This window comes from Harpia harpyja, chromosome 9 (assembly GCF_026419915.1).
Source record: "Harpia harpyja isolate bHarHar1 chromosome 9, bHarHar1 primary haplotype, whole genome shotgun sequence".
In the NCBI taxonomy this organism is placed as follows: domain Eukaryota; kingdom Metazoa; phylum Chordata; class Aves; order Accipitriformes; family Accipitridae; genus Harpia; species Harpia harpyja.
Window position 1 is genome coordinate 26,722,657 of NC_068948.1, and position 27,911 is coordinate 26,750,567.

The window sequence follows — 27,911 nt, forward strand, 5'->3', positions numbered from 1 at the left end:
CAAAAGCAATTTCATTAAGGTCTTCCAGAAGAGCAGACCCTACAAAGATGATCAGGACCATCAACACCCTCAGTAAAACCTTTAACATCATCACCAACAAGAAAACAGCCAGACCCTTAAGCACATACAAATAACAGAGACCAACCTAAGAGCTGAGATGCAGGAGGACCAGCGCCAGCATGGATGCACATCACAGCCTGCAGCAAAGTCAGAAGCTGAGATGAAGTTAGAGGGAAACCAAAATCCTCCCATGCCCTCCTTTAAATAAAGCATCAGCCCCAGGAGCCCAGGCCAGCCCCTGCCCTGATTGGGTCTCAAGTGTCATCTCCTCAGGCCCATGGGTGGGACCACAGCTGGTTTCCACCACCCAGCTGCTAGCACTCTGCTTGATGCCTCCCCAGCTGGGCTGCAGGAGGGACCTAGAGCAGGTGGAGCTGCGGTGGTGGGAGCTTGGTGCATGATCTGACCATCACATGCACGCTCCATCCATCACATGCGTTCTCCATCATGTGCACACTCCAACCATCACAAGCACACTCCATCCATCACATGCACGTTCCAACCATCACGTGCATGCTCCAACCATCACGTGCATGCTCCATCCATCATGTGCATTCTTCATCAATCACAACCACACTCCAGCCATTGCATGTGTGCTCTGTCCAGCCAGGCGTGGCTTAGGGAGGGCACAGACAAGACCTATGCCCAGGAAAGGGGCTGGAGAGGTCCAGAAGATGGCAAGGGTGTTGTTGCCTCTGCACAGCGCACTAGAGTCTTCATCTTCGTTAAAGCCTCCAGGCATGCTCTTAATGTTATCTCTCTAATAATAATATTTCATCTGCCTTATCTGATTAGGTTAGGCTCATTTGATTTTTGCAAAACACCTTTAATCACCTTGCAAATTCCCCGTCGTTATAAACAGAGCCACCACAAACATTTTCAGCAATCCAAGTTTTATTTTCAGCAATCCTTTTTTTTTTATATGCAAGAAAGGCAGTTGTAAAAAAAAAAATTTTAAAAATATGAACAAGACAGAGGCTGAGAAAACATTAACAAGGCCCTGTGCTTTCTGCTAAAGTGCCTTCATTTCATTATCATTAAATTTGCCTAGTAATTAGATTTCAGTGCATGAATATTTAAAAAAAAAAGTAACAGACAGGCTGTCAAAAAAAAGCACGACAACATCAATTCAATAATTTTTTAGACAGAGACATTCATAAGCAATTAACACAGATTTCCTGGGTTTGGAGACTTTTTTTTCTTTCTTTTCTTCTTTTTTTTCTTCCAGCCTTGTGTTATTCACCTGAAATCAAAAGAAAAAGAAAATCACTGTAAACACCAGCCCTTCCATTTCTGCTATTTCTTTCCTGGTTTGCCAACATGCTAACATGATCCCAGTGCCATTTTTCCCTCTCGCTGGCCGTGCCGAGCCCTTGCTTAGCATGCTCTGGCACTCCTCTCCCCCGCCTCCCACCCCAGCTTTGCTAATCACAGGCAGGCACGAGGTTGGGTCATCCATCAGACCTCCCCACTCCTGCAGGACCAGATTAAATTAAGGTTGCATGAAGCTTCTGTCTTGATCTTCAGGCATTTCTGCTGAAAACAGTGATTTTGATCACTATTTGCATAATTGTACAGTTACGTATTCACTGGGTCCCTAATTATACGATCTGTGTTCGACAGTGCTCCAGACGAGGGGAGGCTTGCAAGGGGCACACTAAACCGGCTCCTCTGCAGTTATCCCCCGCACCCCTGGGCCTGATCCTGGCTCCAGGTGAGCTCAAGCATGACCGCCTTCCCACGGCTCCTCCCTGCAGGCTTGTGACCACCAAACCGTGGTGGGGACAGCCCCGTGCTTGCTCTCCTCACCCTATTAGTGTGTGAGACATGCACGGAGAGCGATGCCAGTCCCAAAAAGGAGGGGGTTGTGGTTGGGATGCCAGTCCCTGCTCTACGGCTACCCAGACAACTCCCTGCAGAGCCAGCATCCTCCGATTTTCACCCGATGGCATGCAGTCGAGGTGCAGCACCATGAGCATTTCTCTTGCCCATGCTGCACAATTCCAACAGGACTAAAAAGTGGATGGAAAACAACATAGTCCCAAATTTCCCCCTTTTTTTCCTCCTCAGCGGTCCCAGAAGAACCTCATGTGCCAGAAAGAAATCCAGCCAGGTATTGCTGGAATGATTCAAGATCTGAGCTATTTTGGAGGCAGGGGTAGCACAGGGTAGGTTCAGTCCGTGCCTGGAACCAGCACAGTCCCCAGACTGCATTTCCCTACGACCAATATGGTGCCACCGACCCCACAGACATGCCCAGGAAGGAGACGGTTGCTCACAATCGGCTTCTTGCACTTGCAGGGGGGGCAAGTTCCTGCTCCCTCCTGAACTCTTCATTTGGAAAGCAGCAACGTTTGGGGGGATTTCAGACAGAGCTTCCAAAGGTCCTGGGTTTAGTCCTAAATCAGGACCAAACACTTGAAATACTCTAGAAAAGGGGCCTCTTTCCTCTGCACATCCCAAGTCCTTAAGAAATCAAGTCCTTATTTTAACTCAGCCCTTGAAATGCCGAAAGCCTGGCCAGACCCCAGCGTTAGGTCTGTGCTCTCCTACAAGAGCAACATTTTGCAGTAAGCCCCACTTGGGACAGCTCAGGGCTGTTGCAGACAGGTAGCCAAGATGATCTTTGCAGGACTTAAAGAGCATGCACCAGGGCCAATAAGTGTGCTGGGAAGAGAAAACAATAACCAAAAAACCCCCCCAAACCCTAATTATTTGACCTAAACATACATGGATGTTAAAAATCTGTGTGTCTGTTATTTTTTATTATTGCTATCATCATGATCATCATGTCTGGCAAATTAAAAATACACAAAACAGCCACACACAAAGAAAACCCTAGACCTCAACTCAGGTCATGCTTTCCTAAAATCTCCTTTGCAAGGTTTTATCGGCAAGAGCAGGGAGTAGAAGCAGTTGGTACAAGCAGCTGAAAGACCAAATCAAAAGCATGTGAGCAGATTAAAGAATCAATCTCTCCATTTGATGCAGAGGAAATCCCACTAATTATAAAGAAGGGGCTTATTTCCTGGAGTCACTCTGTTTGAAGTCATCAAAACTAGTAATACTTAATTACTCTACTTTATGGAATATATAACATCAAGCCCCTTCTCCCACTCGCCAGTCCTCTGATGCCATTGCTGGCACTGGGGTTTCCAGGGGGTTATGGTGATGTTCCTCCTGTACCTGTGCACTTATTTATTCAAATGAAGCCCTTAACAGCCCTCGCATTAGCCTGTGGGGAAGCATTTAAACATGCTTTAAAAGGAGGTTATAATGAAAGAAAAAAATCCAGAGTGATTTAGCCATGCAAGCTACCTGGCTATTATTGCAAACACGTGCTCATTGTATGCATGCCGTGCCAGCAAACACCTTCAGAATCAGGTATTTAGAATTAAACCAAAGTGAAGGTATTTGCCTCATCCTAATCCTCAGAAAGGGAAGGGGACTGGCAGTGGTGTTACTGAAACATGGCCTCCGCAAGCCCTTAAGCAGCCCTTCGGACCTTGCTGAGGAATCTTTGAATGCCCCAGTAAGAGAAGAGTGAGCTGCCAACTTTTGGTTTATGGACACATCTAGATTACATCCACAAATAGAAAAAAAAAAAAATTGAGGTATTTTGAGGAAAAGAAAGAGTGACAAGTAGGCACGGGATCTTCTCAGAAGTGGTATAAAGATATTTAATATCGAGGACTGTCTGATTTTCTTCATCTCTCTAGGTGGCTGTAGGGCAAACCTGCTTTGCTCAAGAGCCAACAACTGCCAGTCTCATAAAACACCATGCTAGAGCTCGTGTTTCTGGAGCCAAGTGATTAACATGGAGGGGAATCGTAGCTTTTGTTAGGAAAAAATAGCACTAATCATATTTTTACAGGTTGAGAGAAACCTTGAAAAATGTGACCCAAGAGATTCAGGCAGGAAAAGGCAAGTAAGTTCATTTTTATTAAGTCTTGCCATTCTCGATGCAATCTCAAGAGTAGCTGAATACTCCTGAGTGCATCCCTGACACCAAAGCTGCTCCCAGGACCTGAGTCCTCAGGCAAAGCCATCCCTGCCAAAGGAGTGAAGCTCATGGGACCAAAACCCTCTTCCAGGATGAGATTAGGCTCTCTAAGCCCATCATTCTTCTAAAGGCAACCTCCAGAGAGCAGGTTTCATGAAGAGCTGCCCATTTCCATGGCTGGGGAGCACCAGGACAACCCAGGTTTGGGTTTGAGTTGCTCAGCCTTTACTGGTCAGGAGACTTTTTCCAAATCGCTCTCTTTTTCCAACTAAGCTGGTAAATTTTGGAGGGGAGAGACAGGAGAGACACCTCTTCCTTCATCACCGCCTACACACACCTACCTGGGTCTATGCGTGCTACACAGACATCACTATTACTAGTAGCAATAATAAATCTTGCTGCTCCATCCTGGAGTTTCTCCCAAATAACTGAGTCCAGGTGGGGGAGTGCACAGGAGATGTGGAGCTATGTGCCGCTGTTTGAAATTCTGCACATACCTCCCCACGTTGGGAATGCCCCAGGAATGCTGCTGTGGAGTCATGAGGCTTCACAGCCAGAAATTGGGGGTGAAAAGGTTTGATGGGTTTTTTTTTTCCTAAGACGGAAAGGGAAGAAATCTGCTAAGCCCAGGTTTGACCTGACTGGGAAATGCAACTGGGCTCCACACAAGTTCAGCCGGCCTGAAAAATCCCTTTCAAGATGTCTGAGCTTTGTGAAAACCCCAAGCCGGAGCATATCCCTAAAAAGCCCTCTAGCTGCACAAGGACCCTTGCAATGTTGCTGTCAGTGGGAGAATGGGTGAGTGCCATGCTTGGCATCTCACTGCTCCCCCTGCTCTCGGCTTATGCTCTCTCTTGGTGCTTTTTGCAGATAAGGTCCCAGAGACACCCCAGCACTGCTGGGCTGTGCAGGAGGATGGATCTGCGCAGACCTGGGGGGATGAAAGCTCAGTTTCCAGCCCAGTGACACATCTGCTCTGTGGCCCAAATACTGTGTGGCTTCAGCAAGACTTTCTCTGCTTGGGTTTCTCCTTTTGAGAGCGAGCATCCACCTGAACAGGCACAGCTCGAGCTCTCTTTGCTCTATCTTTTACATGCTTGCATAACATGAATCAAAATAATATTTCCCTGAGCAACACAGGGAGCATTCCAGCATTTAGCCCCTTGCAGGTGATGGAATAGTTTGAGCTGGACCTGAAATAAAACTCTCACATCTCAGTCCCTCTGGAACTAAGAAAAACCCAAGATGAGCGTATCACTGATAATTTTTTGCCTTAGCTCTTCAGGCCTAAAGTATCAAAGGAAGAAAAGAAGGATCTGCTGCGAGGTGAACATCCCCATCTTTGCTGGCTGGTAAGAGAGCAGCAAGAAAGGAATTGGATTTTATCCAAGGAGGTTTTCTAGTGCTGGAGACATTCTTCCCTGCAATCTATCACAGGCAGCAGAGGAAGGAGAAGACCCAGGTCTGAGCTCCAGGTCTCTGTCTCAGCCACAAGAGCAATGACCTGCTGCGGGTGGGAAGGAGCCCGGGCTGCATCCTTGCTTCCCCGGGGGACAGGCTCTGGGCAGATGGACAGACTTAAACCCCCACCCTGGTTCTAGCCCTGTCCTACATCAGAGCTCCATGCAGTGCTCCTAACAGCAGAATACAAACTGAAGTTTTGGGCGCTGCTTCTTTGCCCGCTGCCCTGAGGCCACAGGCGATGGACATTTTCCCTGTGCAACCTCGAAAAGGGATGCAGGCTCAAGCAGAGGCGATTTCTGTGCCTGAAAAATAAACACATCTGCAAGACCTAAACCCTTCTGTAAGTTAAGCACAAGGGCTTAAACGCTCTGCTCAGAGGAGCCTGGGAAAGGGGTCCTGCTCCCTGTTGGCTCTCCCCAGAAGAAGGGGCAAGCAGGTCCCCACCACCACCGTCGAGTGAGGACCTCGCCGCAGCCTGGCCGAGGTCTGTTTGTCACTTTTCCTTCATTATTTGCAGTTTGTACACAGGCATCATTAGGGATTCATTCGGTTTCCCTAGCAGCAGGCATTAGTCTGGCTTCCCTTTCCCCCTTCTCTCGCCAGCACCCTTTATTTTTAGTGTCTTATTTACAGTTTGACAGAGTAACTGTAACCCTTGCAAGCTACTCCAGCGGCTTTAATCGGGGGAATAATGGGTCCTGTCTGGTGATGAATAGAATTTAGGGGACAGATTGTTCCACACTCGCCCGGTGGGGTAATTTATTTATGTGCGCACTTGTCAGGAGGAGAAAGGGACGGGGGATCTGTATGCGCCGAGGACACTGCTGGCGCTGAAAGGGAAGGGAGAATGGAGCCAAACGCCCCAGATCCCGCTGCCCCCCCCTCCTCCTCCGGCAGCTGAATGCCTCCGGTGGCCGTGAACTTGGAGGGGCCGAAAGCCCCATTCCCAGGCCCTCAGCACGTCAACAGGGCCGTCGAGCGGCTGGGTTGCCGGCAATGGGGCTCGGGGCTCCAGATGGGTCCGGCCACGGCGGGCAGCCCTCCCCAGCACTGCCCCGCATAGCCGCAGCGCAGGGAGCACGTCCCATAGCAACGGTACAGTAGCAGGAGCACAGCGGGGGTCTGGGAAGAGAGGCAAAGCCCTCGGAAAAATACAGGATGGGTCCAGACAATGGCCCTCTCTCATATCATAAATTACACGGCGGCGACAAAAGGGGGATGGATCCTCCCCTCTCCCCCGCTCCCACAGCCTGCGTGCTTGCTGGGTGCCAGTGGGCATCCCTGGGCACAGGGATGGTGGCGGCACAAGGGAGAGGTGGTGGCATTGCACCTCCCGGCCCGTGACATCTTGAGACTTCACTCTTTCCCCATCCCCCAAAGCACATCTCCTTCACTCCGCAGCATCCCTGCTTTCTGCCATGCCATGCTGCCTGAGCATCCACCACCTTGGCACCGGAGTTGTCCATCACACCATGACTGTGGTCCCTCAGCTGATGCTAACCATGCCCAGGATCGAGGAGAAATGGCTCCTGGTCCAGAGATGGGATGTTTCTCCTTCTGCTCTTCAGAGAAAAGGCCCTTTTGCTCCTTTTTCCTCTCTGTGGCTCAAGGCCAGGAGCATTTTGCATCTAAAACCGACAGCAGCAACATCTCGTTCAGCTTCTCCCACGAGCTTTTGCCCGGTGATGGCTGGGGCTGGAGCAGGCTCCATCGCTGCCATCCCTGGGTTCCCATGCAAAGGAGGACAGCAGGATCCACTGAGCACCAGGGTCACCTCAGCCAGGTGATGGTCCCCCTTAGCAGAGAGGATTCACCCCACAGAGACCCTGAGAAGAAGCAGGAAGACATGCAGGGGGTCCTTTTGCACCCACAACTGCCAGACAGCATCAGGCTAAAAGACAAGGGGGTCTCAGGGTGAACCCACCCAGACCCAGACATGGAGATGCTGAAGCTCCACCAGAATTTGTCACTGATGTGCCTTAAATGTCTCCCAGCTTGGCCTGGCTCCCACCTACGCTTGGCACCTTTCCTTTCCAGAAAAGCCTTAAAGTTAGCATATAATTACACTTTCTACCTAAGCAAAGACCCTTTTTAAGTTGCCAGCGTGGTATAAAGACACCCCTGGTCTGGCTACACACTTTTTCACCTGTGTAGCCGTTTTGGCTGCAGGGGGATTTGCCTTCATGGCTCTGTTGGTAGCGTCAGGAATGAAACCACCATGGCTGCAGACTCCGATCCCTGTTAACAGCAGCCACGTTGGTACAGAGCATCTTCCTGTTCCTGGGGTTTTACCAGTTTACTGGTGTACTGGGAGAGATGCTTAGAGCTGGGTGAGCTGTGGGAGTGTGAACACGGGCAGACGTCCAAGCAGGCACCCACACCCACCTCACCCATCCCAGGTTCCTCTCCCGCAGGTGAGGATGCTACAAGGACCATGGTTTCTGGCTACATTAGACTTCAAACCATGCAAGCAGTGAGCTGGTGGATGGCATAGGAGGACTAAACCAGACAGAAAGCACCAAGATGTCATCTCTAGGCCACAGTGCAGAGAAGTAGAAAGTCTTCTCTGGATCTCCACTGGCTGGAGGACAGCCCATGTGATGCTCCTGGCATTTCTCCGCCACTGCCCCGGGACCAAAGGCGATGTGCTGGCTGCTTCGGGAGCAGAGGTCTGACTGACAGCCCCCACAGCCCGGTCCGGCCGTTCGTGAGAGCTCTCAGCCAGCACGAGCGCCGGGGCATGCTGGAGCAGGGCTGCACATGGAGGTCTAGCAAGGTGGGGACAGTGTCTGCCCAGACACATGGACAGGACCTCACCCCAGGGGCCCTCCACCAGCTCACGGCTGAGGGACACACTCAGACCAAGAGCCTATTTCAGGGAAGACCTTCCCCTTGGCAGAGAGATCAAGATCTCTCCTTGCTCGGCTGAACTCAAGCCAAGGCAAGAGTCCTTGCATACACTTAAAAAATGCAAGAAAAAGGTCTTTGCACTGGACACCCATGGGGCTTTCGCTGCCCCATGCCACGGGCAAGAGATCCGATGGGTGCAGGCAGCCCGGCACCCAGGGGTCAAGGGCAGTCCCTGCACTGCTCTGTCCTGCCGTGAGAGGATAGCAGTGATGATCGGCAGTGAGACCTGTGGCACGATTGCGTTGGGCCTGGGGAGGGAAACCCCCTCGTCCGGGTACAATGACTGTCTATTCTGCTGATCACAAGCTTAATCCTCTTTGGTTTTTAATTGGCATTTGGGCTAAGCTGATTTAAACCTCTTCACCTTGTTGGGTCCCCCCCTCTCCACTTCTTTCTTTTCTTGGCGTTGGGTTTTTTTTTTTTGGACCAAATAACAACGCTGCCATCACCAAGTCCCCGGCACAATGACATCTTTGTGCGAGGGTGAGAGGAGAGGAAAGGGGAAGGGAGGGGGAGAAGGGAAATGTGCTGAATCCACTTGGAAACAATGCAGAGTTTGTGGTTCAGAGTTGACCACTGGCAAAGGACCTGCTTCAGCTGCGCCTCATTAATAAACGCACTGTCCCTTCCCAGCCACTCTCCCCCTGCCTATCACCTCCACCTCAGGCCAGCTGCCTACGGGCCCAGGGTCTACCTGTGGTCCCCATCCCTCGACAGATGCAGCATCCCCACACCCGCCGGAGCAGTACCCACATCCCACCCCGGTCTCACCAGTGAGCTGCCCATGAGGTGATGCGCAACAGCGGGACAGGGACGTCCAGGTGTCTTCTCCACCCCATCTGTCCCTGAACCGGTGCTGGTGTCCCCGCGCTGAAGCCCTGTGCTGGCTGGCAGCCCCAAGCAGCCTGGGTGGATGCTGGTGCAAATAATGATCTACATCCAGGCCAGGGTCTGCTGGCAGGAGGAGGAAGAGGAGGAGGAGGGTGCACACAGGATCAGCCGTGGTGAGGGGCTTCTGCTGAGGGTCCTGCAAGACAGGTCCTGCTGGCAGCTTCTGCATGGCCAGGGTCTCATGGCTTTTGGAGGGTGGGGTTTTTTCCATATAGCCCCCACTCCTGGGTTCATGTTATAATGAGCCCATCTGAGTTAAAAACAAAAGCAACAGAAACACCTTATCTTTCCATTTGAAAGACAAAAAACCCGCCAAAGAACCCCAAAGGAGCCCTTTGTTTCTGTGGGTGGGAAAGACACCTCTCACAAGGTTTGAGGATTACGAGTTAACAAATCCACGATAACAGATGTTAAATACAGAACAAAATCAATGGTTGTTCAAGACTTCAGGCCATGTGGATGGTGAGGAAGATGCTGGTGACCATGGAGTTTTGGCCCTTCTTTTTCCCCATAATGTGGTCACCGTGGTCTCACACCAGTCCCCAAGCATTTGCTACAGGGACACAGCCCATCCCAGTGGCATGCCGGCGCTAGAGACTGCCCAGTGTAAGAGCTTATGGAAAGCCTTCAAAAAAAAAAAAAAAAAAAAAAATCCACTTACCAGGAAATTGCCTGCGAACTTTCACTGGGGCCAAAGAACTGCAATTCGCCAGCCAGACAATGAGCAGAGCATCACGTAGGGTGAACCCACGCTCCTCCCTGGCAGGGAGAGAAAGAAAAGAGGATGGGAATGCGTTAAATGCCAGCCTCATCCTCCCCTGGCTGGATTACACCAGAACAGGGAGATTACAGTCACGTTTCTGGCAGAAAAGGGGAAGGAGGAAGAGAAGTCAGTTGGAAAATTCTCAGCATCCTTGCAACTGTGCCGGTTTCCAAAACCAAGCCCTGTGGAGATGCCCCGGCAGGTCTTCAGCCCTGTAGGGAGCGAGAGGAACCGGAGTCTGCTCCAGGGGAATTTGAAATAGGGGAAAGCTCTTGTTGCACCATCACTGTTCCTTGTCCCTGCCAAGCATGGTGCCAGCCAGCATCCTGCTGTGGTCACGGTGGCAATCCTGCCAACACCAAGTATTCAGGAATTACGAGGGAGGACCAAAAACTATAAATCTAAGTCAAAAAACCACTTTGTTTGTTTGTTTTATTTTTTCGTTTGCCTTCTGGGGAGCTATGTTCTCCAGGCTTCCTTCCCTGCTCAGGGCAGTGGCTGCTCTGCCAAGGGCACTTGAAAGGCAAAACCAAACCCAGCAGCATCCTGCAACTGGGGAGGGATTTATCCAGACACCGAGAAAGCCGGGCTGCCCCTAGCTTTTTGCCGTGGCCAAGCCAGGGGAGATCCATCACCAGTGGGAACTGCATCGAGGGAAGATGCTTGGATCAAATGCAGAGTGAGGAGCCTGACACGGTGCATCCCCGTGACCTTAATCCCAGCTCTCTGCGGGGTTTTCCCCTTGCTGATGCAGTAGGAACCAAGTGGGAGAGCCCCAGCACCAGCAGCACCCCTGCCTAAAAATAACAAAACCAAGCAGTCACAACCCTCGTGCTGCCAGCCACTGCTCCATATTGCTTTGGAGTATCCTTACAAAATTATTTTTTATTTTAGTATTGTATTAATATTCATTTTATGCATTTTTCATCTATATAAACTCTGCTTTTGTCCATGGCTATTCACAGGCTACACATTGATTTAAACGCCCAGTGCAGAATTTACTTGGCTTGTTTAACAGAGGAAGGCACTTGGGCCAGAGAAAGAGCCTTTTCTCCTGCCCATTAGTCCCATAAATCATTGATAACACTACAGAAATCAGAGAGACAATCCGATTCTGTGGAAATTAAGTAAGTGATGGAGAGTGAGTGAGTGGCACTGGTGGGAGTAGAGTGGGAATGCCCAGACCCGTCCTCTCCTTCCAGCCCCACTTCCAACCAATTAATGTTCCCCATCCCAGGGTAAGAACAAGAAAAAAGGAAGAAAAAAAAAAAAAAATCCCCCCGTGTGGACCAAAGGTTATAAATAAAAGCAGTGAGAAATCAACTAAGTAGATGCAGCTTAGCCAAATAGCTAAGAGCCTTAGTGCATTTTTGCAAGCTTTAGGAAAGTATTTCCCATTCCTGAATAAGCAAGTTTGTCAGGCGGAGGGGAGCACGTGGCTGCACACCCTTCACAGCTCGGGCTGGATCTGCCGACACGGGCAGGGACACCCTGCAATCTCACAGGGACCTCGCTCTGCTTTGGGATCAAAGCATTGCAGTCCCCAGGGGCAGCAGCTGAGGCCACCAAAAGGGATACAACAGTGACGGTCACCACTTCCCCAGTCCCTTCCCACCTTACAGACCCCACCAGGGACCGGGATTGGGCCGAGCTGAGCAGCTCTTCCCCATGGGGACGACCCTAGCCAGGCACATTTGGGGCTCTGGCATCAGCCCATCAGCAAAAAAATGTGATTTATTTTTCTTCTATGGATAAATTTCTGGTTATTTTTAATCTGCTTTCAAAATTCCCATCACACCAGGGTTAAACTCACTCAGCATATTTAGACTTTTAAGTTTCTAGGTCTCATGGCAACAGAGGGATGGGGAGAAATTGAAAAGAACAACAAACCCAGCCTCATGTAACACCAAGATTTTCACCTGAACCACAAGCCTCTCGCAATGGGATCTTTAGATAAAACCACCCCAAATTATTTCAAGTGCTGTAGCAAAATGAATCAGTTCACACCCCACCAGGTTGTATGTTGTATAAAGTGATTTTTCCCCTCTCTCCTGTTAACCTTAGTGCAATAACTTCGTACCCACAAATCATCTGGACCAGGTGAAACTTCTCACGCCTCTGCCTATCACGCACAAAGAGGGGATGAATTTGCTCATGTTTCACATTGAGGGTTTTTTTTCCCCCTCCTAAACAGCCATGAAACAGTCTCAGCAACAGAAAAATGAGTGTGTTGAATTTTTCTAGTCCAAAAAAGTGGGCGGAAGAAAAAAAATTAAACAGCTGTTTCCCTAATACTATCACAATACACAAAGAATCAAATATCATCTATTGCGACTAGGCAAAAAATCTGCAGCCAAGCCTCAAAACTCACAATATCTCCATGTGGCGTGGAGGTCATTTTAAACGATAATTTAAAAAAAAAAAAAATCCAGTAAAAAAGACTGTACGCTTGCCTTTGGTGCCATTCCCGCTGCAAAAACTGAAGATGAAACAAAAGAAGGTCAATTTTTGGGTGTGGGTCAGTGCTTTGCGTGTGGCCGGGAGCATTTCGTGGCCACGACGCCCCGTGCCGAGACTATTGCTGGCGGGAAAAGGAAAATCCCCACGGCCGAGGCCAGGACGAATGCCCCACAGAGCCAAATGCCCTGCGGCGAGGACGCGGTACCCAAGGTGCCGTGGGCAGGATCCATCCCTGGTCCCCATCCCTGGGATGCTGCAGGGATGCAGCAGACCGCATGGCGAGGACCAAGGGGGAAGAGAATCGGCCATTTTATGTATCGGCTGCCTAAAATGGTGGCTCCCACCTTTTTTTTTTCCCCTTTCTGCTACCGTTTCAGCACGCATGCACCCGCGGGGAGGGGAGGGAGAGGGGCCGCAGCCCCCCGCGCGCGAGGGCGCTGGGAACAGGAGCCAAGATGGAATTAGAGGGAGAAATTAAAGGAGGGGAAGGGGGGGGAGAGGGAAGGGATGCGCTTCGTCTCAACACACGGCCTATCCGCCGTTGGCTTTTGTGCATCCTGTGGAAGGGAGAGGCAGGAAGGCATCGAAGAGAGGGGGAAAAATGGGGGGAAAGAAGGGGAAAAATAGAAAAAAAAAAGAGCATTTGGGTGAGGATGGCGAGGGGCAGGGATGTGTGTGGGGTGCGGGGAAAAAAAATCTTCCCTTCTTTCTTCGCCGACCCCCCTTCGCCCTCCCCGCAATCCTGCTTTGACTTTTCCCACAGAAGTAGCCAACCTCCAAGAATGCAAATGACATTCATTATGCAAATGCATGCAAATCAGGTTTAACTATCGGAAGAAGGGCTCGGAATTTCTAATGGGTTAACTCTTTCGCACACAACCAGGATAACAAGAGCCCCGTGTCTTCCTCGGGGCTTTGTGTTTCCCCATTCACCCATGGGCACCCTGACCCACACCCCTCCGCAGGCGCCCCGTGATCCCCAGGGAGGGCATCGGGTGGAACAAAGCACCAGAACCCCCCCCAACAACAACAACAAAAAAACCCCATTGGCGTCGGAGCTGCTGCCCCTTCGTTAAATGCACTGGCAGGAGACGAGACAAAGCAGGCTTAAATGCAGAATTGGAAAAAAAAAGAAAAAGGAAAACAAAAACAACAAAAAAGAAATTAAAAAGGAAAACAAAAAAAAAGAAAAAGGAAAACAAAAAAAAGAAAAAGGAAAACAAAAAAAGAAAAAGGAAAACAAAAACAAAAACAAGAAAAAAGAGAAAAATATTAATTAAAAAAAAAAGATAAAGAAAAGGAACAGAAAAGCAGGCCGCTCTCGGCAGAAGGTGAAACCCTCCCCACGATGCATCGGCAAAGGGTTATGGCAGCCACAAGGGTTCAGCTGTTTACATCCAACCCGCTCGCCAGGACGGGCACAGAGCCACCATCTCTTCGTCGGCTGGAAAAGAAAAGTCACAAAATGCACCGAAATCCCATGCTTTGGTTTTTTTCAGCTTTTGCGTTGAGAAGAAAAATAATAAAATGACACAGTTTCCCCGAGTGCTGGATGAGGCTGTTATCGTCCGGGGAGGGAGGAGCAGAGGGATGGCAACGGTGGCACCAGGGCCCGATCCGCCTCCCCATGACCCACCCCAGCACCCCGGGATGCTCCAGGAACGTTGGAAACGTGCTCAGCATCAGCAGCGAGCGTGACTTGTGGGACCACTGCCACGCTCCTCCAAAACCTCTGGAAAAATCCCAGTTCCCCATCCCAGCCCCCAAAAATGCAAAGGCCCCAGTGCTGGGAACAGAAACAGAGAAATCCCGGGTGCATAACCTCGCGCTCACCAAATGTAGGGATTGCAGGAATTATGAATATTACAATGAGCTGTAAAGCAGAGAAATAGATGCATTGCATAATTCAAATATTTTATAGTGATGCTGTTATTGATTAGCAATAATAGTGCGTTTTAATGTTATTGCTGTGGTTTGCCTAAGAATTATGCCTCATCTGCACTAAAACCTCCTGATTTTTCTGTTATTTCTATAGCTCCTTCCAATACCCACATTTGATTTTTTTTTTTTTCCCATCTGCTCAAAAACTGTTGTTGTTTAAGCTGGAAGCTGTTGGGGGCAGGAGCAATAATCTGTGCTCAGGCAAGAATTTCCCAAATTTTAGGGGCTTGGTTAGAGACACCATAAAAATGATTGTTTTACAGGCAGTCTGGCATGCTCTGAAATGCATGAGCCCAGGACTACTGGCCAGTTGTAAAAAAATAAACCCTTTTATTTCATTAATCTGGTCCCAGCCTGGTAAGGCCTCTGCAGAGTGTAAAATATTCAGCACTTCGGCAAACCCTAAATGTCAAAAAAAAAAAAAAGCGAGCCAGCCCCTTCCCTACTAAAAAAGATGGGGGGGAATAAATACATAAAATAATAATAATAAAGAAAAAAAACCCAACACCAAAAAAACCCAACAAACCCCCCAGCAATTTGGGTTTCTTTATTTGTCTTCTGGCCTCCAGCACACAGGCAGCTTGACACCTGCAAGCCTTCCTCTGCTCCCTTCATCCGCTTTTGACTCCAAGCCCCAATTTCCAAGTTCATGCATAATTCCAAAACTGGAATTAGGTGATTTTTTTTTTAATAATTATTGGAAATTATATTTTTAAAAAAGAAAATAAAGGGAGGCAGAGAAAGCCAAGTGCTGTGCAGAAAAATGGGCTGGAGGGATGCTGGTGGGTGCACCAGCGTGTGCCTGGCTGTGACTCCCGTGCCCAGCCAGCAAGGCTCGTGCCGACAGCTACTTATTGCTAATGACTAATATGCAACATCATTATCATATCACAGTGCTGAGGAAGCAAACTTCTCTAATGCTTTCTTACAAGCACACAAATAGCATGTAAATTGTCATTTATCCGGGACGGTAACTAGTTAGGATTCACTTAGCAAATACCTGGTGTAAAAGGCATCCCTGGAGCTGCAGCAGGACGGACTTCAGGCTGCTGGAAGAAAACCAAGTTTGTGTTTTTAGCACGGTGCCGGCAGAAATTGCTTGATTTCTTAAAACCTCCCTTGCGGAGCCATGTGAAATGGGGTTAGGCACTATTTTCAAAAGTGATTTTTAAATGTTTTTTTGTTGTTGGTTTTTTTTTAAAGGGCTCCTGTTCATTCACCTCTCTTTTCCTTCACGTCCCTTCTCTACCAAATTTCACTATTCACATCTGTTTCAAAACTATTTGCTCTGTTTTTTCCTGATCCTTGATACACCTCTTTGGCCCTGGAAAACTCCAGCATCTTTGCAGCCTGAAGGCACTACGCTGCAGCCTTTGGGCACAGGGTGCGAAAAGAGGTGCCATGGACCTTTGCAGCCTCTACATCCCCCCCATCAAAAAATTCAACTTTCAAAATGTTTTAATCACTTTGCATTAGAAACCGACTGCCAAATAACACATGCTGGGAGTGTTTATCCACACAGGGGGTGGAATGGAGCCTGGCAGCTTTGACAGCGATTCCTTGTGCAGAGGGCTCTGCAATATTACTGGAAAGAAGGAAAAATAAGAAGGAAAAAAAAAAAGAAAAAATGACAAAGGAAACATATTTCTTGACAATAATTTCAAGCGGCTTCTTGATGAGGCCCAGGGGCTGCACGTCCCAAGAGAGGCGTGCAACGGGAGCAAAGCAAACAGCGCGCCAGACAGCCGAGCATTCCCCATTACAGCCACTTTCGTCCCCATTTCTACCACCTGCCATTTCAAAAGCCACAAGCGACTCTGCCCAGCCAGGCCGTTTTCTGCCAAAAAGCTGTGGTTTTCCCCCCAAAATCCCCATTTCCCGTTCGTGCCAGAGTGGGTGATTTCCAGATGGGATGCTCAGCACTGGACTTTGCACAGGGCTTTTCCAAAGCCCCATCGTGGGCAAAACTCGGGCTGGGAGAAGGCGCTGCTGGTCTTTGAATGAAGCCAGCATCAGATTATGAAAAATTAGCAAGGGCAGGAAGAAAGCATCCTGGACAGAGACACATGGAAACACTGAGTCCTCGGGATGGGACATGGGGCAGCAGGAGTCACCATCAGGGGTGAAAGTCCCCCAAGGCTCCAGCCAGATGACCCAAACCAACCTTCCCAATGGAGAAGAGCCTTTAAAGTACCAAACTGCTGTGGCAAACCTCTTGGTTTTCCTACTAAGGAGGATCTTTGTGGGTTTTTTTAAGAAAGATCCGGGGTTTGGGGCTATTATAGGTAGCAGAAGGTTTCCCTCCTGCACGCTCGCACGGTCACCAGTGCCAGGAGTCAGCCGGGGACAATCCCGCACCAAGCGCTAATTAAAGCGCTTTCAGGGAGAATCCTGACTTTTCACCACTCCTGTCAAGGGCAAGAGGAAAAGAGGAATTTTTTGCAGTGACAACTCAAACCACCTCGTGATAGTCGACACTCATCACCTCTCGGGATGCAATGGGATGTGGAAGCGCCCTTAGACCACGAAACAATTTTCCCTGGGCTCACAGAGGGTATTTGGGTTTTGATTATTGGGCCTTAAAAAAGCAGGATGCAAAGGCTCTCGATACTGTTAATTTTGGAGGCAAAGGCTCCTGATACTGTTATTTTTAACTGGTTTTAACTTATCTCACCCTGCCTTTTTTTTAAAGTCATCTCACCAGCCTTTCCAGGGCCAGATATTTTTTTGCCAGACTCAATTTTCTAGCACCTGGGGCTGCTGCTAGCCCTCAAAAAAAACCCACAAAAAAACCGCCAAAACCAAAACCCCCAAGCCCACCATCCTTTTTTCTAATTTTTCCCAAAGAACCGGGAGGCGTGAGCACTCGAGAGTCAAATTTGCCCAGGACCCACGTCCCCTAAGAAAGCAGGGCTCATTCGCCTTCCACAAACTCTGCAGCAGCAACAAAAGTCCCTTTCAAGCCCTTCCAGACGCAAGTCCTTCAGCTCAATTAGTCAGGCACACAGAGACACAAAAAAGCCTCCCATTCAGGCTAGTGGCTGGCTGTGGAGGACAAGGGCGAAGAAAGGATCTTTCTCCCACGCTTTCACTGGGTGTCATAACAAGCAGAAAGCCCTCTTATGGGGGGATTATTGGAGATAAGAGTCCGATGGAGGAGCTGGTGCAGAAGCTGGGGCTGTAGAAGCAGGGGAGGAGGGGATGGGGATGGGGTTTGGAGGTTGCAGCTCCCAAGGTCAGGTGAGCACGGCCATCACCCTCCATCGAAAATGTTTAAAAAAAAAAAAAAAATTACAGTATTCCCCCCCCCCCGCTCTGGCACACACACACGCAGAATAATCCCGGTTCTCCATGGCAACCTGCTCCATGGCCATCCCTCGCACCGGAGGAGGGAGGCAGCTTGCCTTCGCCCCGGCCTCGTCGCCGGCTTGTCCTGGTGCTGGCAAAAGTCTCGGCTGAGATGGGCAGTGGGACCAGGCAGGCCTCCTCTCCCTCCCTGCTTCTCCAAAAATAAGCGGTTATCTTGAGCAGAGAGTGTCAAGAAGGTGCACAGCTCTGTGGCAAAGCTCTCCCTCCAGAAACCCACCCAGCCCTGCTGATGCTCCTGGAGTTGGGTGGGCTTAAGATTAAAAGGAACTTTTTTTCATTAAAAAAAAAAAAAAAAGCTGGGGTGACTTGGTGGGGTTTGTTGTTCAAAGCTAAAACAAAGGGGAAGAAGGGAGAAAATTCTCCAGAGAATGGGGTTTGTCTGCAAAATCATGAGGTGGGTTGGTGGCCCGGGGTCACCCGTTCTCCGTGGTACCCATCCAGCCCAGTGAAGCATCCCAAACCCCCAAACCTCCCCACAGCCAGAGCGGTCAAACCTTGCACCTCCCGGCCAAGCCCAAGCAGATAGAAAAGTCCTCTGGATACCAACAGTGCCTTGCAGGATTAATCAAAAGTTCCCAAGTTAATTACGTGCCTAATTCCCTTGAACAATAAAGAAAGTTATATTCCTAATTCCCCATGGTTTTTCCATTGGCTCCATATGTGGCTGCGGAGGCTGGTGCACTTCCAGCTCTTTTCAAAGGCATGATTCCTCTCTCGAAAAAGGGGGCGCAGAGGCAAATTCAAAGCAAACACTAGAAAATTTAGGGTTTGTTTTTTTTTCTCCTGCTCAGCCCCAAGCCCCTGCAACTCGCTGCTGCAGGACGTCCCCACTCCCGACACCATTGAGGAGCGGATGACAAGAACATCCAAGTTTAGCAACATTTTACAAGGATCAGGGAGGGGATATAAACTCTCCAGCTCAGGGACAGAAAGCCGAGAAACTCTCTCGGAATACATTATCCCATAATTGTAGGGTTTCAAGCACTTTCCTCCCAAGCAGCTGGTGCCTGCTGATGCCAGAGAAAGGTTATTTGGCCCAGATGCATTCCTGCCTGGTTCAGCCCGGGAATCCCTAAAACCATCCACTCCTATGAAACACCGCAAAAGCTGAATATTTCACTCTTATCTAAAATAGTAGGTATTTACTAAAAGCCGGAGGAGAAGGAACAGATGAAACAAAGCAGGCTCCTTAGGGAGAATTCTTCCTCCTATCCAGAGGGGACCCAGTGCCTCTGAAAGGGCAACCAGGATCTGGGGACCCCCTTTCCCCTACCCGTCGCTCACATACTCATCCAGGAGATGTTTTTTCCCCCCTGCCTCTAAAGGGATGAGTTTTGAGCTTCCAGCAAGCAGGAACATGCTGAAGGTCAAATTAAACCTGGTTTACCTACATCGACCTAAGCAATGCAAGGCCACAGGATGAGGCAGCAGTCCCCCCCCTACACGCGGGGCTCAGGGCCAAGCCATCCCACCACACCAATGGATACCCAGTCTTTTTCATACCCAACACTTATTAATCAGCTTTTTCCGCACACACCTGCCCCCACTGAGAGCCTGCATTTTCTCCCTGTCCCAGAGCAAGCTCCACCTTGTGCCCTCCACCTGCCTGCAAAAATTCATCGCACAAGACCAAGCGGTTAAACCCAACAGATGCACCCAAGGCAGATACTCCCTCCTCCTGCACCAGCATCCTGGCACTACTCCCTTTGTCTCTGCTCCAGCAATACTAAAAACCCTGAAAGTGGAATTAAAATGATTTTTACACCTAGCCTGGGTTGTCAAAGCTGGAGCTCAGGCCACGGCCGTCACCACTGGGTGAGGATTACACAGCTTAGCTTTACAGTTACAGATGCTGGGTCCAAGTCCTGCCTCAGCTGTAGCAGGATAAATCCTGGAGTTATACAGCAGCACGAGACTGTGATCCACTGATATCCAGAGATGGATTCAGCCAGGAGCACCGATCCAAGGCCTCCCCGTTAGCCTTGCAGGCTTCAGTACATAAAGATACCCCTGCCCCAGCCCCAGGATTCCTGGGGTCCCTCACCATGCCTGGCACGGGGCTCCTGAACCAAGACTTCCCAGCTCTTTTTCTGCAAAAAGACGGCCACTACAGTTTTGCAGGTGGCCAGATCCTGCCTGCTCCAAAGCCCGTCAGCTCTCACCCTTTTCCCCTGCATTTTACAGCGGTGGGGAAACGCAGTGAGCAGGGAGGTGTCAGGACTCACACGCACACGTCCCTTTCTATCTCTGTCCCTGAAAACCCCGCAGGGCAAGCCACAGTGCGGCCCCAGGACTATTTTTAGGGACAACCCCCCCCCCCCCCCGCTGGCAATGCTGTCACAGGAGCCTGGGCCAGCAAAACCTCCCACAGCAGCGGTGGGTGACGGGGAAAGGCAAAGCTGCCAGTGCGGGCGACGAATGCCGCAGCTCCGCTTTCACATCCAATCACCCCGGCTGCATCTGAGCGACCTGCCCGCTGGCGAGCCGTCTCCTCTGAGCAGCCTGAAGACCACAAAGCTCATCATTTTCCTTCCAGCTGTCCCCCCACCCCCACCCCCAGGGCATTGCCACCCACTTTCCCCGGGCAGGGTGCAGGAGAGCCGTCCGGTCCCATTTGCTGGACACCCAGCACGTTTGCACCCTGGGATGGGGGGGAGATTTGAGAAATCCACTCTCCCTTTTGCTCCTGCCATACAGAGACTGGCACCGGACACCCCAAAGCCATTGCATCGCAAGGCCTTGCAAAGCACCTTGCAAAGCGCCGTGCATCATCAGCCAGATCCACATCTGCAAAGCCACAGTGGGGACGGGGACCTCCGGTCCGTTCACCGAAACAGGGGTCCTGGGGCCCAGAGCTCAGACGGTAAATTCAGAGCATCGCCCCAGCCTCCGTTCCCACACACCCGCCACTTGCTGAAATTAAAGCATGGCCTGATCTGATTCCTATGGCGGCTTAGCGCGCCCACTCAGCCGGTTTATCATAATCCCGACATAAAAATCGTTCCCTTGAAAACGCTCAGGGGTTTTGAAGCCCTGATTGTTTGAAGAGGAAAGACTCTGCTCTCGGCACAAAGACGTGCTCCCCTCTCAGCCTTGGTCCAGCGGCTGGAGGCTTCAATAAGCATTTTTTACCCCTTTAGGTACTGATGGGAGGAAGCCTTACGCTTTCTCTTGGCCCAGAGCTCACCCCCAAACCCAGCCTGACAAGGTGTCCCGGACCACACGTCGCACGGACCCGACACCCCAAACAGCAGCAGAGCTTCAAGGACAGCTGCTGGGAGCGAGCTGCCGCCACCGCCTGCCTCAAGAGCATCTTTAAAAACTATCCCTTCTCCCACGCAAATCTGGCTGTGATCGCTCAGAGGGAGGAAATATATCTATATATTTCAATAATATATAGATATACACACATATATATCTATATTATATCTATATGATTTCTTTGTGGTTGCGCTGCAGTGCCATTCCACACCTGCCCAACCCACAGCACGCGGGAGCGTGCAGGAGCGCGCAGGGCCCACGGAACCACAGTAGGAGGGAGAGGTTGGGCAGGAAAAGGGGCAATTCATGCTCCATGGAGGCCTCAAAAGAGTTTGAGCCATCAGGGCCTCCTTTTGTTTTCAGTTTAAAATTGTAAAAGGCCAGCAGAAAATCCTGATTTTAAAAAAATTTTTTTAACTATTTTTCACAGTTTGGGGCTGAGAATTTGCTAATATTATTTATAAAAAATAGAAGTGTTTTATCCTTCACAAAGAAAAAGTTAATACCTACTGGCAGCATTGACCAGCTCGAGTATTTCTGCATGTTTGGCCGTCCCCCGACCCGCTGTGCCAGCTGCAGCGCAGCGCTCGTATTATAAGAGTGGTGTGAAGGGGCTTTGGTCTCAACAATAAACTGATCTGCTGCACTTCTGCATCCTTGGCACAAGCATTAAAGACAGGAGCTAAAGGCAACTCAGTCACAAGCTCTTTCCTCGATGAAAGTGATATATTGAATGAAATTAATAATTTTCAATAATTATATTTGTATAGGCTAGTTCTTCTCAATGACTCACCGAACCATAGAAAAAATTAGTCTTACATTTGCTTCTTTTTTTTTCTCCAAACACACTGCTTCTAAGCATGAAAAAGAATGTGGAGAGCTAATCTCTCAACACAGAACATGCAAGCATATCTCCTATTAACGTCTCCAGCAGTTATGTGGTCATAAGAGAGAACAGAGTAGACAGTGCTGAGTGTTAACCAGTCAAATCACAGTGTCCAAGCAAGCTTAAATGGCCACATGTAAGCTGCAATTTGGATCAACGTCATGCCAACACACAGGGCTTTCTTATTGCTAGTGTACTCCGGTAGCAAATCAGGGAGAAAAGGGAAAAAAAAAAAAAAAAAAATCAGCTGTTTGCAAGACTATTCCAGTTCATGTTCCCAAAGGCCTTCAAGAGAGCCAAGCTCTCAGCCACACAGCCAGTCCCGCTGCTGGGAATGGTCACCCACCACAACAAAAATCCAAATTAAAAAGAAATCTCCACCCGCACAGAGAGCAACCTGGTCCGACGGCAACCCCAGACCCTGGGGGAGCTGCGGCAAAGCTCACGGCACCAAAAGCCCCAGGGAACCCACCCAATGGTCTGCACCCACTGAAGAGCAGCGAGTGGGGTGAAACTGGTTCCCACTCGCCCTGCCAGGCTGGGAGCACAAAGGGATGAGTGAAGACCTGGAGATGCTTTAGCCTCACAGTGTCACCATGTCCCCGAGCAGAAGCAGGGGTTCACGACCATTTTAAAGGGCACTTTTTGCAGCAGGAAATGAGGTGCACAAGCTCCGGAGACCGAGGTCGGGCACAATGGGTTTTAAACCCATCCCCTCCATCACCAACCATCATGGGCACCTCCTGCCCCTGGATCCGGCCCACCATGCACAGGCTCCCTACGCTCCGGGTTGTTAAATTCCCCACTGAGTTTCGCCCTCGTCCCAGCTCACATCCTCCCATTCCTTCTCGTGCCTTTGTTATACCCAAGCAAGTGACACCATCAAACATCAGCCTATGGCAGTGCCGCCTTGGCCCCGCACCGACCATGATTGGTCACCTAGGAACACCAAAAGATGATCACATAGCATCGCTTCCAACCCCTGATTGGACAAAAGGCGCTTCCCCCCCCCCCCCAAACGAAAATACCGGCCAATGGTGGATGGCACATGGCAGCTCACCAACGAATAAAAGTCCCTCATCCCCCGCGTGAGCCACTGCACCTCTTTGCACGAGGACTTACGGGCCACCACTCAATGTCGGTGTCCACCCGCAGACACATCCCAGTCCACAAGCCGGGTGGGCGCCACTGCGACCAGCGACCATTCTCGTCCTGGCTCAGTCCGCCTCAAAGGGATGAAGGAGGAGAGCTCTGTGCAGTGACATCCTGCTGCCACCAAAGTTAAGGGTGTCCAACGTCATCCTATAAGATGCTCAGGGTGTGAGCATCCGTGGAGGATGCTCTCTCCCCTTCCATGGACCAAGGGTCGGATTTTTTCCAGAGCGGGTTCTCTGTTGCCCTGTCCTCTGCAATGTCCCCCTCCAGCTGGGGACAAGCCACCAGGCCAGGAGAGTGGCACGTTGCCCTCACCCAGGGGAGGAGCACCAGCAAAGGCAACAGAGAACAGGGAATAAAATAAGAGCTTGTAAAAACTTCCCTACGCCCCTGCCACCACCATTGTGGGCTGCAGGAACAGTGCCAGGAACAATAGCAGCACCTAAATGAACCTCGAAGGGAAGACAGAAAGGAGGTTTTCCTTACGCTTTCCCCAGGCAGATCATTATAGGCAGTTAACACATGCACTAAATTATTCTGAATTACAGGGCCATGGGTGGATGGGTGGGGGAAATATCTTGTTTATTAATTTAAAGTAATCATAGGAGCAGGACAAATCTTTCACATTACACCCAGAACTACAGCCTTTCCCCAGACAAGGTACCAGGGACAGTTTCTTCTGGCCCCCCCCGCCTTTTTTTTTTTTTTTTTAAAATCCCTATGAGCACATGAGCGAAACGAGCGGGTCCAGCACAGGTCAAAAGTCAGTTCTTTCTCTAAGTCTCTCCCCAAAGGGTTTTCATAAAGTTGCAATGCTATAATTGCCCCTTTCCAAAATAAGTTCAGGTGCTGTCACCTGTATTTGTTCTTTATTATTACGAAGTCTTTTTTTTTTTCCTTGAAATCACCATTCTGAGGTTATATATAATGTATATCTTAATCCATCACAAGATCTTTGTGTTCTTCTAAGCAACATCAAGACACCTTTCCAAATAGGTTGCTGTATTTTTGCAGGGGGCATCTAAGGCAACCAGTCTGACCATTAAAAGTGAGTGGGAAGCACCCAGTTCACCTATTTGACCCCAAATTCCCTTCTACAGTAGAGAAGGTAAAAAAAAAAAAAAAAAAAAATCTCAGTTTCCATAAGGAAGAGGTTGACATATAATCCAGTGAAGGGGGTAAGGACCAGCATGAATTTGCAGAGAGGACAAATTATACAAAATCAAGTTCCCCAATTAGTCTCACACAGTTTCATACACAAGTTAGATTTTTTTTTTTTTTTTAAATCCCCACTCTTGGAATCTTGAGTCCATTCAAAGAAATGTTCATAGACAAAGGTTTAAAAGAAGAAAGAAAGCATTTGGATAGAGGTACTAGGGAAGAAAAACAAAGAAAAACACAAGAAACGATTTTCCAAATCACCATACCCTTCTTTCTAATCCTGATATCAAGTTTTATCTGTCAGGGAAGAAAATTAAACATATTACAGATAGGGAATGGGAGGGGAGAAAAAAAAAAAAAAAAAAAAAAGAATCCAGCGCTCATATGTGCAAAACAACCATTAATAAACATTGCTCTGTTGCTGCTTTATTAAACAGATAATCCAACACAGTAATCTGTATTGATTTATGGATTCTCTGATGCTATACGACTGGTTACGCAATGAAAGTTCATCCTTGATCTGTAGTCTGTGTCCTGGACTTAACTAATTCATAATCTGATTGGAAGTTTTACTTTGTTAATTCAATTACAGTTAACAGCCGAGGAGAGAGCGGCAACATCCTTGTCTTTCTCAAGAAAGACGTTTTCTTCACATGCACAGAATCAGCAAACTCTTTCTTAAAATCATAGGAGGTAAATAGGTTCTTTTAAAAAAAAAAAAAAAATCCTACCTCAGGTTTTAATTCCAGTCTCAAAAAGTTGTCTTTTTTCCCCAGTTTTTTTTTTTTCCGCCTCTCATTTCTTTTCTCTTCCTTTTTTTCCATTTCATTTTTTCTTTTCCTCCTCTTCCTTTTGATGAATTTCCTTTCTTCTCCACATCCTCCTCAGGCGTGTAATGGGGTTATTTTTACTTTCGGTTATCTAGCTTTATGAAGAATTGACACCACTCATACAGCTAGATAACCAAAGATAACAACCAACCCCTGAAGTCTACAGCATTAGCAGGAAAAAGACAACCTCTTCTTCTCCAGGGGCTTCGGGGCACATGGCTTTTAAGGAATGAAGGAGGGAGGAAAACGAATAAAAAGAGATGCAAATATTAGCAGTGAGATCCATAATATCAGTGCACAGCTACACCAGTGGCCCTGTTCCTGCAACCCAGTGAGCCCAGAGCAAAGCTTTCCTGAGCATCAGTGGGACAGGCAGGATCAGGCCCCTTGAAAATACAATTTTGAGCAGAATTACAGGATAACCACACAGGAGCAGCCTATTTTCTGCCACGGTTAAATTTGTTTCATTTGCAAACCAAATGATATTCTGCAGGTGCTGAGAATTAAGCCCGCATTATTTTTAATAACTATCAAATTAGTGCATTCAAACTGGTAATAATCAAAGCAAATATAATTTGCGCCCGCAACTTAAAATATGCATAAAACACCAAAAGGACATTTCCCCACCCATAAATGCATTTAACGCTCGCTAAACAAAATGACTGCGAAAAAACCTGCCGGTTAAAATAAATAATAACTTGTGATGCTTTGGATTCAGCCAAGATCTGGGGGAACAGAAGCGATGAATAAACACAGAAAAAACAGAGGAAATGATGAAAGGGAGGGAAGGGAGGAAAGAACGGAGGGAACGACCCCTGCTCGGGGCTCAGGACCCCCGGCCCTGCGCGCAGGGACCGCGCACCTCGGGCAGGGACCCGCATCCCTCCTTTCCTTCGGGGGGGGACGACACACGACCCCCGCATCTTTCCTCCGGTGGGGACCCGCATCCCTCGCTTTCCTTGCCCCGTATCCCTCGCCTTCCTTTCCCCGCATCCCTCCGTTCTTTCTTCTTTCGCGGGGAACCCGCATCCCTCCGTCCTTCCTTCTGAGGCTCCGCATCCCTCCATCCGTCTTTCCTTCCTTCCTTACCCCGGGAGGGGGGCAAACCTGCATCCCTCTCCTTACTCGGGGTGACCTGCCTCCCCCGACCCTTCCTTCCTCCAGGGAGGAACCTGCAGCATCCCCCCCCCTCCCCTTCAGTGTACCCCGCATCCCTCCACCCTTCAGGGGAGGAACCCGCAGCCCTCTCCTTCCTCCGGGGAGCCCCGCAGCCCTCCCTCCCGCATCCCTCCCCAAGGGATCCGCACCGCTCCAACCCTCCTTCACCTGCATCCCCCCCCCCCTTCCTCCGGGGGAGCCTAAGACCCCCGCTACCTCCGAACCCCCCCCCCCCCCCCCCACACACACACCGCCTCTCTCCCGCGGAGCACCGCGCGCAGGCAGCGCGGAGCCGGGCCCGCCCGGTGGCGTGGCGTGGCACGGCACGGCACGGCACGGCACGGCACGGCACGGCACGGCACGGCACGGCACGGCACGGCACGGCACGGCTCCTACCTGCTGCCCGCCGCTGCCTGCCGCTGCCCGCAGCCTCTGCGCCGGGGGGAGCGGCGCGCGGCACTTTTCATTCATGCTTTCACACTCCCGGCCCTCGGCGCCGGCTCTCATTGGCTCGGCTCCGCCTGACGTCACCTGCCCTGACTCCCACCCCTCTGCAGCGCCTATCGGTTCATCAATGGGCGGGGGAGGGGCCGGGAGAGGCGCGCATACGCGCGTCGCCGCCGCCCATCACCCCCATCCCCGTCACCCCCATAGCCCTCCCCATCATCACCCCCCCACCCACCACCGCTACCCATCACCCCCGTCTGCACCAGCACCACCACCAGCACCGTCATTATGACCACCGCCCTCGGTACCACCACCATCACCCTCAGCACCATCACCACCACCTTCAGCACCACCATCATCCTCATCACCATCACCACCACCATCAGCCTTATCATCACCACCATCCTCATCACCACCACCATCACCACCCTCATCATCACCATCATCCTCATCACCACCACCACCCTCATCACCACCACCATTGCCACCATCACCACCATCACCACCACCCTCAGCACCACCGGCCATCACCCATCGCCATCACCAGGTACCACCACCACCACCCGTGACCACCATCACCATCACCACCCTCCTCCACCTCTCTGGCCTCCCAGGGGACTCAGCCCCTCCTGGCTCCCCTCTCTCACCAAAGGGGAAGCCCCGCCTGCAGCCCATCGCTGCCGGTGTCCAACCAGCACTCTGTGCCGATGCTGGGGCCTGGCCGCGCTGTGCAGACCCCGGACGGAAATCAAATGCTATTTTATTTCTGTAGTTGTAACCCCACAAGCTCTCTATTAATTACTTTTTTATTTTCCCTGTTATAATACCGATAGCATCAAAACTAATAACATGATTTTTCCTCAAACAAGAACGGGTTTGGGTTGGTTTTTTTTTTTTCCTTTTCTCTTAAAATTCTTCCTTGCCTTGGAAATTTTTTTTCCTAGTGTAAAACCAGACAGCTTTGGGGCTGTGGGTTTGGGGCGGGAGGTTATTCATGAGTTTTGCCTCTTTCCTGGAGCCAGATTCTCCCGCTGCCACCACCAGCACAGCCAGTGGCACATCCTCCCCATGGAGGGCCCATCTCCCAGTTGCCCCCACTGGGAAAATGGGATCCCACTGGTCTGGCTCCTGTCAGGCCCAGTACTTACAGCC

General features: G+C 50.0%; 1 long non-coding RNA gene across 3 annotated transcripts; it reads right to left on the reverse strand.

Moving 5' to 3' along the window:
* Window positions 1-936: 936 nt before the first annotated feature.
* LOC128146165 (uncharacterized) lies at window positions 937-26,723 on the reverse strand. 3 transcript variants are annotated; one of them, XR_008236699.1, is made up of 6 exons: window positions 26,709-26,723; window positions 25,056-25,373; window positions 15,493-15,541; window positions 9,990-10,087; window positions 9,209-9,578; window positions 937-3,295 (listed from the first exon to the last, which is right to left on the reverse strand). It is a non-coding gene; the product is annotated as an uncharacterized LOC128146165 (long non-coding RNA). The 3 variants fall into 3 exon arrangements; XR_008236700.1 differs by lacking the exon at window positions 15,493-15,541 and having other exon boundaries at window positions 937-1,303; XR_008236698.1 differs by lacking the exon at window positions 15,493-15,541.
* Window positions 26,724-27,911: the final 1,188 nt, after the last annotated feature.